The sequence below is a fragment of the Heterodontus francisci genome, chromosome 14 (assembly GCF_036365525.1).
Source record: "Heterodontus francisci isolate sHetFra1 chromosome 14, sHetFra1.hap1, whole genome shotgun sequence".
NCBI classification, from domain to species: domain Eukaryota; kingdom Metazoa; phylum Chordata; class Chondrichthyes; order Heterodontiformes; family Heterodontidae; genus Heterodontus; species Heterodontus francisci.
The window spans coordinates 30,863,410-30,876,504 of record NC_090384.1 but is presented as its reverse complement, the minus strand read 5'-3'; the positions used below and the strand labels follow the sequence as shown (position 1 = coordinate 30,876,504).

General features: G+C 46.1%; 1 protein-coding gene across 6 annotated transcripts in view; it reads left to right on the top strand.

Annotated features, from left to right (window-relative positions):
* The window catches only part of LOC137376957 (proline-rich protein 5-like), a 179,163-nt gene that overhangs the window by 51,872 nt on the left and 114,196 nt on the right, over positions 1–13,095 (top strand). The gene's annotated exons all lie outside the window — the stretch shown is intronic.

Sequence of the window (13,095 nt, the reverse complement as noted above, 5' to 3'; positions counted from 1 at the left end):
CTGTCTCACTCACTCTCACTTTTTCACTCACACTGTCTCGCTCCTTCTCACTGTCTCGCTCCTTCTCACTGTCTCGCTCACTCTCCCTGTCTCGCTCACTCTCCCTGTCTCACTCACTCTCCCTGTCTCACTCACTCACACTCTCACTGTCTCAATCATTCACACTGCCGCACTCGCACTGCCTCATTCACTCTCACTGTCTCACTTACTCTCACTGTCACTGTCTCGCTCACTGTCACTGTCTCGCTCACTGTCACTGTCTCGCTCACTCTCACTGTCTCGCTCACTGTCACTGTCTCGCTCACTCTCACTGGCTCGCTCATTCTCACTGTCTCGCTTCCTGTCACTGTCTCGCTTCCTGTCACTGTCTCACTTACTGTCACTGTCTCACTTACTGTCACTGTCTCACTTACTGTCACTGTCTCACTCCCTCTCACAGTCTCACTCTCACTGATGCACTCACTCGCACTGCCTCATTCACACTCTGTCTCCCTCACTCACTCACTGGCACTGTCACTGTCTCACTCTGTCTATCTCACTCACTCTCCCTCTCGCTGTCACACTCTCACAATTACTGTCTCACTCACTCCCTGTGTCTCACTGACTCTCACTGTCACTGTCTCACTGACTCTCAATTTCTCACTTGCTCTCAATGTCTCACTCTCATTGTCTCCCTCACTTGCGCTGTCTGACTCACTGCCTCACTCTCACTGTCTCACTCACTCTCACTGTCTCACTCTCACTGTCTCACTCTCACTGTCTCACTCACACTCACTGTCTCAATCTCACTGCCTCACTCACCCTCACTGTCACTGTCTCACTGACTCTCAATTTCTCACTTGCTCTCAATGTCTCACTCTCATTGTCTCCCTCACTCGCGCTGTCTGACTCACTGCCTCACTCTCACTGTCTCACTCACTCTCACTGTCTCACTCTCACTGTCTCACTCTCACTGTCTCACTCACACTCACTGTCTCAATCTCACTGCCTCACTCACCCTCACTGTCACTGTCTCACTGACTCTCAATTTCTCACTTGCTCTCAATGTCTCACTCTCACTGTCTCCCTCACTCGCGCTGTCTGACTCACTGCCTCACTCTCACTGTCTCACTCACTGTCACTGTCTCACTCACTCTCACTGTCTCACTCTCACTGTCTCACTCACTCTCACTGTCCCAATCTCACTGTCTCACTCACTCACACTCACTGTCTCAATCTCACTGCCTCACTCACCCTCACTGTCACTGTCTCACTCACTGCCTCACTCACTCTATCGCTGTCTCATTCACTCTCAAAGTCACTGCCCCACTCACTCTCAATGTCTCATTCTCACTGTCTCACTCACTCTCATTGTCTCACTCACTCACACTCTCACTCACACTCTCACTCTCACTGTCTCAATCTCACTGCCCCACTCACTCTCACTGCCACACTCACTCGCACTCACTGCCTCACTCACTCTCACTGACTGTCTCACTTACTCTCACTGCCTCACTCACTCTCACTGGCTCACTCACTGTCTTGCTCATTCTCACTGTCTTACTTCCTGTCACTATCTCACTTCCTCTCACTGTCTCACTCTCACTGACGCACTCATTCGCACTGCCTCACTCACTCTTGCTATCTCCCTCACTCTCACTGTCTCCCTCACTCACTCACTGGCACTGTCACTGTCTCACTCTGTCTATCTCACTCACTCTCCCTCTCACTGTCACACTCACAGTTACTGTCTCACTCACTCTTTGTGTCTCATTTACTCTCACTGTCTCACTGACTCTCACTGTCACTGTCTCACTGACTCTCATTGTCTCACTCACTCTCAATGTCTCTCAATGTCTCACTGTCACTGTCTCACTCACTGTCTGTTTCACTCACTGTCTGTCTCACTCGCTCCCACTGTCTCACTTAATCTCACGAGAATCATAGAATGTTTAGGGCACAGAAAGAGGCCACTTGGCCCATTGTGTTTGTGCCAGCCGAAAATTGATCCACCTATTCTAATCCCACGTTCCAGCATTTGGTCCATAGCCCTGCAGATTACAGTACTTGAGGTGCATATCCAGATTCCTTTTGAATGAGTTGAGGGTTTCTTCCTCAACTACCCTTTCAGACAGTGAGTTCCAGACCATAACCACTCTCTGGGTGAAAAAGCTTTTCCTCATCTCCCCTCTAATTTTTTGACCAATTACTTTAAATCTATGCCCCCTGATCACTGACCTCTCTGCTAAGGTGAATAGACCCTTCACCTCCACTCTATCCAGACCCCTCAAAATTTTGTACATTTCAATCAGATCTCCCTTCAGCCTTCCCTGTTCCAAGGAGAACAATCCCAGCCTATCCAATCTTCCCTCATAGCTGCAATTTTCCAGTCCTGGCAACATCCTCGTAAATCACCTCTGTACCCTCTCTAGTGCAATTACATCCTTTCTGTAATGAGGTGTCCAGAACTGCACACAGTATTCAAGTTGTGGTTTAACCAATGATTTATATAGTTCCAGACTAACCTCCCTGCTCTTGTATTCTATATCTCGGCTAATAAAGGAAAGGCTTCCATACGCCTTCTTAATCACCTTATCAACCTGTGCTGCTACCTTCAGGGATCTGTGGACATTCAGTCCAAGGTCCCTCACTTCCTCTATACTTCTCAGTATTTTCCCATTAATCATGTATTCCTTTGCCTTGTTTGACCTCTCTGAATGCATCACCTCACAGTTTTCTGGGTTGAATTCCATTTGCCACTTTTCTGCCCATCTAACCAGACCATCAATACCTTCCTGCAGCCCACAGCTATCCTCCTCGCTATCTACCACACGGTCAATCTTTGTGTCGTCCACAAACTTCTTGATCATGCCCCATATGTTTACATCCAAATCACTAATATACACCACAAAAAGCAGGGGACCCAGTACTGAGCTCTGCGGAAGACCACTGGAAACAGCCCTCCAGTCGCTAAAACAGCCATCAAAATTACCTTTTGTTTCCTGCCACTGAGCCAATTTTGTATCCAGCTTGCTGCATTTCCCTGGATCCCATGGATTTTTTTTTAACCAGTCTGCCATATGGAACCTTGTCAAAGCCTTACTAAAATTCATGTAGACCACATCAACTGCACTACCCTCATCTATCTTCCTTGTTACTTCATCAAAAAATTCGATCAGGTTGGTCAAACAAGATCTACTTCACCTTCACTGTCACTGTCTCACTCACTCTTACTGTCTCACTCATTCACTTTCACTGTCACACTCACTGTCACTGTCTCCCGACTCTTGCACTCACTTTCTCACTCACACACTGTCTCATTCACTCTCACTGTGTCGCTCACTTTCACCTTCACTCTCACTCCCTCACACTTTCTCACTCTCACTCACTCACACTCTGTGTCTGACAACACCATCAGAATCACTCACTCACACTATCACTTTCTCATTCTCACTGTCTCACTCACACTCTCGCTATCTTACTCACAACACCATCAGAGTCACTCACTCACTGTCACTGTCTCACTCACTCAATCACACTCACTGCCTCACTCACAGACACCAGTCACAGACAGCATCACAGTCCCAGTCACAGTGACTCCAGCATAGCCTTGCTCTCGAACAGGGGTATGGTAGCAAAGTCATTATTTTACTGCACTAGAAATTTTAAGGCCTGAACTAATGATGTAAAGACATGAGTTCAAATCCCACCAGGGCATCTGGGGAATTTAAATTCAGTTATTTAATTAAATAGATCTGGAATAAAAAACGAGCATCAGTAATGGTGACCATGAAAATGTCGGATTGTTGTAAAAACACATCTAGTTCATGACAGTCCTTTAGGGAAGGAACACTGCCATTCTGACCCACTCTGGCATTTATATGGTCTTGCCAGTGACTGTGAATGTGTAAAAAAAAAAGCCTCAGTCACAGACACACCAGTACAGTCTCATTCACACAGTCACTGGCACAATCACATTCACACATGCTGTCACAGGTCCACTCACAGACACACTGGGGGGAATTTATGCTGATAGGGTGGGTGGGTTTGTGAGCAGGCGGCAGGTTAAACGAGGCTGAAATTGATGGTGTGTTGGGAAGTCGCTGGCTTCTGCCTTTAACCTCAGCAAGATCTGCAGTATGTGGGAAAACCCCCATGGGACAGGCGAGTTGGAAATTTCAATATGAATAGTGCTCATTATCAGCTTCTTTAACCATGACGCTTGACTTTAATGATGTGTGTGTGGGTTTCCCAGGCTTTGTGGAACTCACCAGGGAAATGAAGGTAAGAGGACAGTGGGATTTGAGGGGGCTGAACAAGTTAACTTTAACTTCTGAGATCTCACACCTGCTTCCTTGCCTAGGTGAAAGGCTTTTGCTCAAAGGACATTTTCTGAGAATGTGCTTCCAGTGTTTTGGAGGTGAGTCCATTACTTTGGAGGTCATTTCATTGTTTGATCTACACTTCCCAGCTGTCAACCTTCAGTTCAGCATGGGATCCTTTTATGCAGCTCTACCTTGGACCTCAGATGAGGAACATGAGCAGCACCAGCAGCAAAAGCAGCACCAGCAAGAGCAGCAGCTGCCTTCTCCTCAACAACCTGCTACTCTACAGGAGAAAGGGGAGGAACACAGAGCTCCAGCTCACAGGAGGTGATTCCCCCAATGCAGGGTTTACAGGCAGAGGATCAGCTTCCTGGACATGACCGAGTACCAATGCCTCAGGAGGCTCAGGGCTTCACGTCAGGTGGCCACAGACATTTGCAGCCTCCCGGAAGAAGACTTCCTGCCAAGTGGACCAGGTGGGAAAGTATTGCCAGTTGATGTCAAAGTTACCACACCCTTTAACATCTCTACTTCTGGCTTCTCCCAGGGATCTGTGGGTGATCTTTCTAGAATCTCGCAATCTGCTGCCACAGGTGCATCTCCCATGTTTGCCAGGGCTGGGACATATGTGTACTTTTCCACCATTGAGGCCAGTCAGAATGAGCGGTCACTCGGGGAGTCATCAACTTTACATATGTGATGAACAAGGTGTCCCAGATCACCCTGGAGTCTTCAGCAACTGCAAAGGATTCCACTGCATTACTGTCCAGCTTGTGCATGTTCGTGTGAGGTAATAGAAATCATAGAAATTTACAGCATGGAAGGAGGCCATTCAGCCCATCATGTCCACACCAGCCAACAAACTTCCACTTTCCAACAATTGGTTCATAGCCCTGTAGGTTACGGCAGTTGAAGAGCAGATCCAAGTACTTTTTAAATGTTATGAGAGTGGCTGCCTCTACCATCCTTTCAGGCAGTGAGTTTCAGATCCCCACTACCCTCTGGATGAAAAGATTTCCCCTCGAACCTCCTACCTCATACCCTAAATTTATGCCCCCTAGTTATGGACTCTTCAACCAAGGGGAATAGGGCCTTCCTATCCACTCTATCCAGACCCCTCATGATTCTATACACTTCAATTAGGTCTCACCTCAGCCTCCTCTGTTCCAAATAAAGCAACCCAACCCATCCAATCTTTCCCTATGACTAAAATTCTCCAGTCCAGGCAAAATCCTCGTAAATCTCTGTACTCTCTTGAGTGCAAACACATCTTTCCTATAGTGCAGTGACCTGAAATGCACTCAGTACTCCAAGGGAGCCTAGTGTTTTATACAGTTCCAGCATTACCTCTTAGCTTTTATATTCTGTGCCTTGGCTCATAAAGGCAAGTATCCCATATGCCTCCTTGACCACCATATCTACCTGTCCAGCCACCTTCAGGGATCTGTGAACATGCACTCCAAGGACCCTCTGTTGCTCTACAATTCTCAGTATCCTACCATTTATTGTGTATTCCTTTGCCTTTTTAGCCTTTCCAAATGCATTTCCTCACACTTCTCTGGATTGAACTCCATTTGCCATTGTTCTGTCCAGCTGACTGATCCATTGATATCTTCCTGCAGTCTACAGCTTTCTTCGTTGTGATCAACCACGTGGCCAATTTTTGTTTTTCTGAAAACTTCTTAATCGTATCCCCTACATTCAAATCATTGATATATGCCACTAAAAACAAGTGACCTAGTAGTGAGCCCTTCAGAACCCCACTGGAAACAGCCTTTCAGTCACAAGAACGCCCATGGAACATTACCCTTTGCTTCCTGCCTCTGAGCCAATTTTGGATCCAACTTGCCACTTTACCTTGGATCCCATGCATTTTATTTTCTGGACCAGTCTGTCATGTAGGACCAAAACCCTTGCTAAAATCCCATATTGGCTACATCAGATGCACAACCCTCATCAACCCTCCTTGTTACTTCCTCAAAAAATGCAATCCTGTTAGTCAGCCACAAATCCGTGCTGACTGTCTTTGATTAATCCATGTCTTTCTAAATGCAGATTTATTCTGTCCCTCAATTTTTTCCAATAATTTTCCCACCACCAAGGTTAAGCTGTCTGGTCTGCAATTACTTGGTTAATCCTTTTCTCCCTTTTTAAACAACATTAGCTGTCCCCCAGTCCTCTAGTACCACACATGTAGCCAGAGAGGTTTGGAAAATGATGGTCAGAGCCTCAGTTATTTCTTCTCTTGCTTCCCTTAACAGCCTAGGATCCATTTCGCCTGGGTCTGGGGATTTATCCACTTTTAAAGATGTTAAACCCCTTAATACGTCCTCTCTCATGTTAATTTCATCGAATATTTTGCACTCCTCCTCCCTGATTGCAATGTCTGTATCATTCCTCTCTGTGAAAACAGACACAACGTATTCACTAAGATCCATACCAACTTCCTTTGCCTCCACACCCAGGTTACCCTTATTGTCCCAAATGGGCCCTACTCTTTCTTTGGTTATCCTCGTGCTCTTTATATATTTATAAAAAATCTTTGCGTTTTCCTTGACTTTACTTGCCAATACGTTTTTATGCCCGCTGTTTGCTTTCCTAATTTCCTTTTTAATTTCACCCCTACACTTTTTATACTCCTCTAGATTTTATGCAATTATGAGCCCTCTGTATTGTTCATAAGCTTCCCTTTTTTTGCTTTATCCAAGGGAGATTCCCAGGGAGCTGCCATGATGCTTTCGTCCTGCCTCAGTTAAGCTTCCTTGAGAGCTTCACATCTCATATTAGAGTTAGCGGGTGGCTCCTTGGACACAAGGGCTACCCTTTGAATACTTGGCTGGTGACACCTGTGAGGAGCCCACACAATGATCTGCAGGAAAGCTACAACAGATGGCACCTGAGCTGTGATAGGGCAAGCAGTCAGGATGCTCAAAATGCACTTTAAGCCAGTCAGTTTAACTTCAGTGGTGGGAAACCTTTTAGAAACGATAATCCTGGACAAAATTAACAATCATTTGGATTAATGTGGATTAATTGAGGAAAGCTGGCATGGATTTTTTAAAGGCAAATCATATTTAACTAACTTGATTGAGTTTTTTTGATGAGGTAACAGAGAGGGTTGATGAGGATAATTTAGTTGATGTACATGGACCTCCAAAATGCCTTTGATAAAAGTGCCACAAAAAGGCTTGTCAGTAAAGTTGAAGCCCATGGAATAAAGGGACAGTAACAGCATGGATACAAATTTGAAAGAGTGACAGGAAACAGAGCAGTGGTGAACAGTTGTTTTTCAGACTGGAGGAAGGCATTCAATGAGGTTCCCCAAGGGTTGGTACTAGGACCACTACTTTTCTTGATCTATATTAATGACCTAGACTTAGGTGAGCTGGGTACAATTTCATAATTTACAAATGATGCAAAACTTGGAAGTATTCTGAACTGTGAAGAGGCTAGTGATAGACTTCAAGAGGACAAAAATAGGCTGGTGGAATGGGTGGACACATGGCAGATGAAATTTAAGGCAGAGAAGTGTGAAGTGTTGCATCTTGGTAGAAAGAACAAGGATGGGCAATATAAAATAAAGGGTACAATTCTAAAGAGGGTTCCGGAGCAGAGAGACCTGGTGATATATGTGCACAAGTCACTGAAGGTAGTAGGGCAAGTTGAGAAAATGATTAAAAAGGCATACAATTCCTGGGCTTTATAGAGGCATAGAGTACAAAAGCAAGGAAGTTATGATGAACCTTTATAAAACAATAGTTCAGCCTGAACTGGAATATTGTGTCCAATTCTGGGCACCACACTTTAGGAAGGATGGGAAGGCTTTAGAGAGAGTGCAGAAAAGATTTACGAGACTAGATCCAGGGCTGAGGAACTTCAATTACATGAATAGATTGGAGAAGTTGGGGCTGTGCTCCTTAGAGAAGGGAAGGTTGAGAAGAGACTTGATAGAGATGTTCAAAATCATGAGGGGTCTGGACAAAGTAGATAGAGAGAAACTGTTCCCATCGGCAGAATGGTCGAGAATCAATGGACACTGTTATAAGATGAATGACAATAGAACCAAAGGTGACACAAGGAAAAACTTTTTTATACCGCGTGTGGTTAGGATCTGGAATGCACGGCCTGATGGAGGCAGATTCAATCGTGGCTTTCAAAAGGGAATTGGATATGCACCTGAAGAGAAAATTTGCAGGGCTATGGGGAAAAGGCAGGCAAGTGGGACTAACTGTGTTGCTATTGCAGAGAGCTAGCATGGACACAATGGGCTTAATGGCCGCCTTCTGTGCTGTAACCATTCTATGATGCTATGAGATGCCTGGACAGATCTGGGAATGCCCCTCAGTATGCACTAGCCTGGGTATCCAGAATGGTAGTGGTCTCCAATGAGGATTGGAGCTCCAGGAGGAGGAACGTGCAGAACATTCTACTTCTTCAAAGGAGGAGGGAATGAGGAGTAACATGAGGAGCAGGAGGAGGAGCGTGATATGAAAAGGCACCAGCAGTTGCATACAGGATACCCAGAACAGACTCATTTGGGCATGGTTCACTTAGACAGAGACAGTACAACCATCTGGAACACACATTCTGAACCCACGTCCTCAGCACAAAGCAGTCCCACAATCAGCAGTTTGTCCTTTTCTCAGGCGCCCATTACTTGTCCTTAACTCTTGTCTTAGCATTCTTCACTTACCAGGTAGCAGGCTAAACTCAGCCATTGGGACAGGGGACAGCATGTGGGGCTCACAATGGGGGGAGAAGGGCTTAGAAGTGAAATGCTTTGAGCAGAGTCCCCACTTCCATGTCCCCTTTCTGCACCTTCTCTCATGGCTTACCCTCACTTTCCTGCTGACCAAGAGCTGGAGAGCACTTTGCTAAACTTCAGTGAGGTGCTAATGGCCAAGGTTAGGTTTCCATCAAACCTGCTTAAGTTGGTATTCTGGGTGTGCAGGCCATTGGTCAAGGCCAGCTTGCAGTTGGTCAGCTGTTGTGTCTGATGCTTCATGCAGGTGACCACTCCTAGCTTGGATGTAGACATCAACGCAAAGGCTTGAGACATCATGGTGCTCATGTTGGAGACAGACGCCTCCAATCTGTCTCTGATCATCCACAGTGCGGTTGGAAAGGCTGACAGAACCTCACACACCTTCGCTTGTTGCTCCAGAATTGACCTGGTCCTCAATGGGCCCCCTGAGTCTCAGCTTCTGTGTCCAGCTGAGCAGAGTTCAGAGGGTTCTACATCCTCTGATGGGACTCTCCACTGCTGTTCCTGTCTCCACCACCTGATCCTGATCATTTGTGATGTATAAGACACCATGTGAAAACCCAACTACCTGTCTTGGAGGTCCAAGGTGTGTGTATCTGAGCTGGTGGACCGTGTGCATGAGTCCTGCGATGGTGTATCGTCAGTGAGTGACCTCCTCTGAGGAGTCTTCCTCCTCACTAACTCCTCTGGGATGCTTGAAGGACCTGTGGGAGGTAAAAGACATGAATTAGAACTATCAAGGTAAGAGGGTGCTAAGTCATCATTGTGCACAAAACATCTTTCAGTGACTGCTGACATCAAGTCAGCATGAGTTAGTGTTGTCTGCCATGTGGCTGGGTGCTATTTAATTCTGTCACCAGGCAGATAGGAGAGCCCCATCTCCCCTGGCCAGACATGCTGAGACTCGACTTATCTCCAGCACATCCTCCTCTGCAGCTGTTAGTATGGAGATCATTGGAGGTCCATCATTGGTTTTCTGCCTCTCCCAGTGTCCTTCTCTTCTCCTGCAAGCAGGGAAAGAAGAGACCTATGAGTGTGAGAAATGGAATGTGTTGAGAGGATGAATGGACCACATATGTGGAGTGTCACTGTGAGGGATAGGTGTGACATTGTATTAGGATGAGGTGAAGTGTCAGTGGTGGATGGGCAGATGGAGATGTGAGTAGACAGAGAGAGATAGATGTACCTGGAAAGAGTGTTGATGTGAGGAGTAATGTGCAACAGAAGGCTTGGGAAGGCAGAGTGAGAGAGTTTGGGTTAATACACATATCAAGATATACTTTATTGTGTCGTGCCATTCTACATTGCTGCCCTGGTTAGGTCATTAAACCTTTCCGGCACATTCCTGCTGCTGAGCTTCTCCGTGACTTCCAACCACACCATCTTGTTTTCTGAGGCAGGTTTCTTCATCCTGTCGGCAGGAAACAGAATCTCCCTCCAGGAACTTACAACCCACAGCATCATCCCCAAAGAGGCATCATTGAAGTGCGGTGCTGGCTAGACATGTTGTGTCTCCATAGCGCCAGGGTCTAAAGATCTTAACAATGCTTCAATTCTGATCCTTGGACGGTTCATTTAAATAGTCGTGCTGAAATAGAATGATGCAGGTCGTCATCACATCTATTCACTCTAATTGGTCAGGAGACCTGGATGTCAGATGCAAATACAGTGACTGGGTTAAAACACAATGGACAAACGCGCTGCTGAAACTTCTGTGTTTCTGACGTGCTGTTCGGCTCCCTCTTTGCGAGCGTGTCGGAAAGTTAAACCTTCAAAGTCTCCCTCACACTGAAACTGTCACAGTGTCCCTCACACCGACACTGTGACAGTCTCTCTCAGACCGCCACTGTGACAGTCTCTCTCAGACCGCCACTGTGACAGTCTCCCTCACAACGACACTGTCACAGTCTCCCTCACACCAACACTGTCACAGTCTCCCTCACAACGACACTCACAGTCCCCCTCACACCGACACTGTCACAGTCTCCCTCACAACGACACTATCACAGTCCCCCTCACACCGACACTGTCACAGTCTCCCTCACACAGACACTGTCACCGTCTCCCTCACACCGACACTGTCACCGTCTCCCTCACACCGACACTGTCACAGTCTCCCTCACACCGACACTGTCAGCGTCTCCCTCACACCGACACTGTCACCGTCTCCCTCACTCCGATGCTGTAACTTACAGTCTCCCTCACACTGACACTGTCTATCTCGCACTGACGCTATAACAGTCTCTCTCATACTGAAGCTATAACAGTCTCCCTCACACCAACAGTGTAACTACATGTCTCCCTCACACCGACACTGTCACCGTCTCCCTCACACCAACACTGTCACAGTCTCACTCACACTGACACTGTCACAGTCTCATTCTTGTGGGTGGGTTGGGGTGGAACAAGGCATTTAAGGTATAGTTCAAACTTGTATGAGATATTCCACTCTTGTGTTATGGAATAATAACCAGATATTATGTGCTGCAGGATTATGTTATACCATGAGGTGACTGCCTAAATAACAAAGAAAAATGAGAGCGCAACTTAACAGTTCTCAATAAGTCGAGAGCATATTGTAACCTTGAACCAGCCATTGTTCTAATTCCAGTCACTGAGGTGATGAACCATCCTGGGGACAGCAAATTACACTTAAAGATTACGCTTTTGTGTCATGAAATATGCTTTCATCTATTTGCAAACACAGTATGTGTTGGTTTCAAACCGCTGTGGCCCTTGTGCTCAATGTCATCATGACAGGAATGATGTAAAAGCTCTTCTAGTTTTTATCTTGCCTCCAATACACACTGTTTCCAAGTAGACAAAACCCCTTTAAAGAACAAATTTGCTGCCTTGTCATTGGATTCAGTTCAACGGGATTGAATTCTTGGTCAGAGTGAGACCAAGGGGTGACTTTAACCCATGCCAGCTGGTTGGAAACCTTTCTGTACTTAAAGGGGTTTAAAAACAACTTTTATCAGTTCAGGATCAGGTTACAGCAGAAGGGTCAATCCCTGATAAGAACAGGCTGTTGATATCAGCAACTTTATTGAACTTGCCCTTAAACAAGAAGCAACAAAATGCACACAAACCCTCCTGTTTTTCCAGCCAGGTTAGCCTTTCCATTGGTGTTCTCGAATTTAATCAGTTTGCAACTGCTCTGACCCTTCCTCCCTCTTCTTGCACTTTCATGTTTTGCTGTCTGGGTAAACTTATGGTTCAGTAGCATCTGATAGGCAAAAGAGATTCCTTTGTGTGTTATGTTGGTGCTCGTTCTGATGTTAATGAGATTACTTGGAGCTGTGCCGCTCAGGACTGTGAAAAACACCAGCACCCCAACAGCAGAATCAGTAGCCTTTCAGCAAGGGTGGCTTTGTGCCTCCCACATTGTACAGGCAGGACAAGGGTGTTATTTTGAACCCTGTTGCAGGTTAACCCCAAATAGAAGATTGGTGCTTTTGTTGTGCACGCAATGTTAGCAATGAGCACTCTGTCCTTCAGTGAGCTCAAACCAACAAAGCAAAAACTGGGCAGAAGGCTTGATGTGAGTAAAGTGACAAGATGGAACACCTTCCTTATATAGATGAATCAAGAGTGCACATTGCTGAAACACACTAGTTGTTGTTCTAGTTTTCTCCCCTCCCTCTTCTGAAAAAGAAAAGCATGCCTGTATAAAACACCTTCCATGGCCTCAGAATGTCCCAAAGCAATTTAATGAACTACTTTGTGAATTGTAGCCACTGTTGTAATGTAGGTATTGGCTTCGTGCCAGGCCACAGTGTCAGTGGCATTTGGAAGCCTTCATTACCTTGCCCGAGTAACCATTCTACAGGTGGAATCCGAGACACTGGAGTGTCGACAGGCTATTGAACTACTAAGGGTCTTTTCCCTAAGCCCAGTCTGCTTTCACTGAATATGCACCCATGCATACTTTTCTGCAGGGGTTAGTTGGGGCCTTTGGCTGATTGTTTTTTTACCCTTCCAAGTCTCCCTCAAGGCCAGTTGTGTCACCCCAACTGCAGCCCT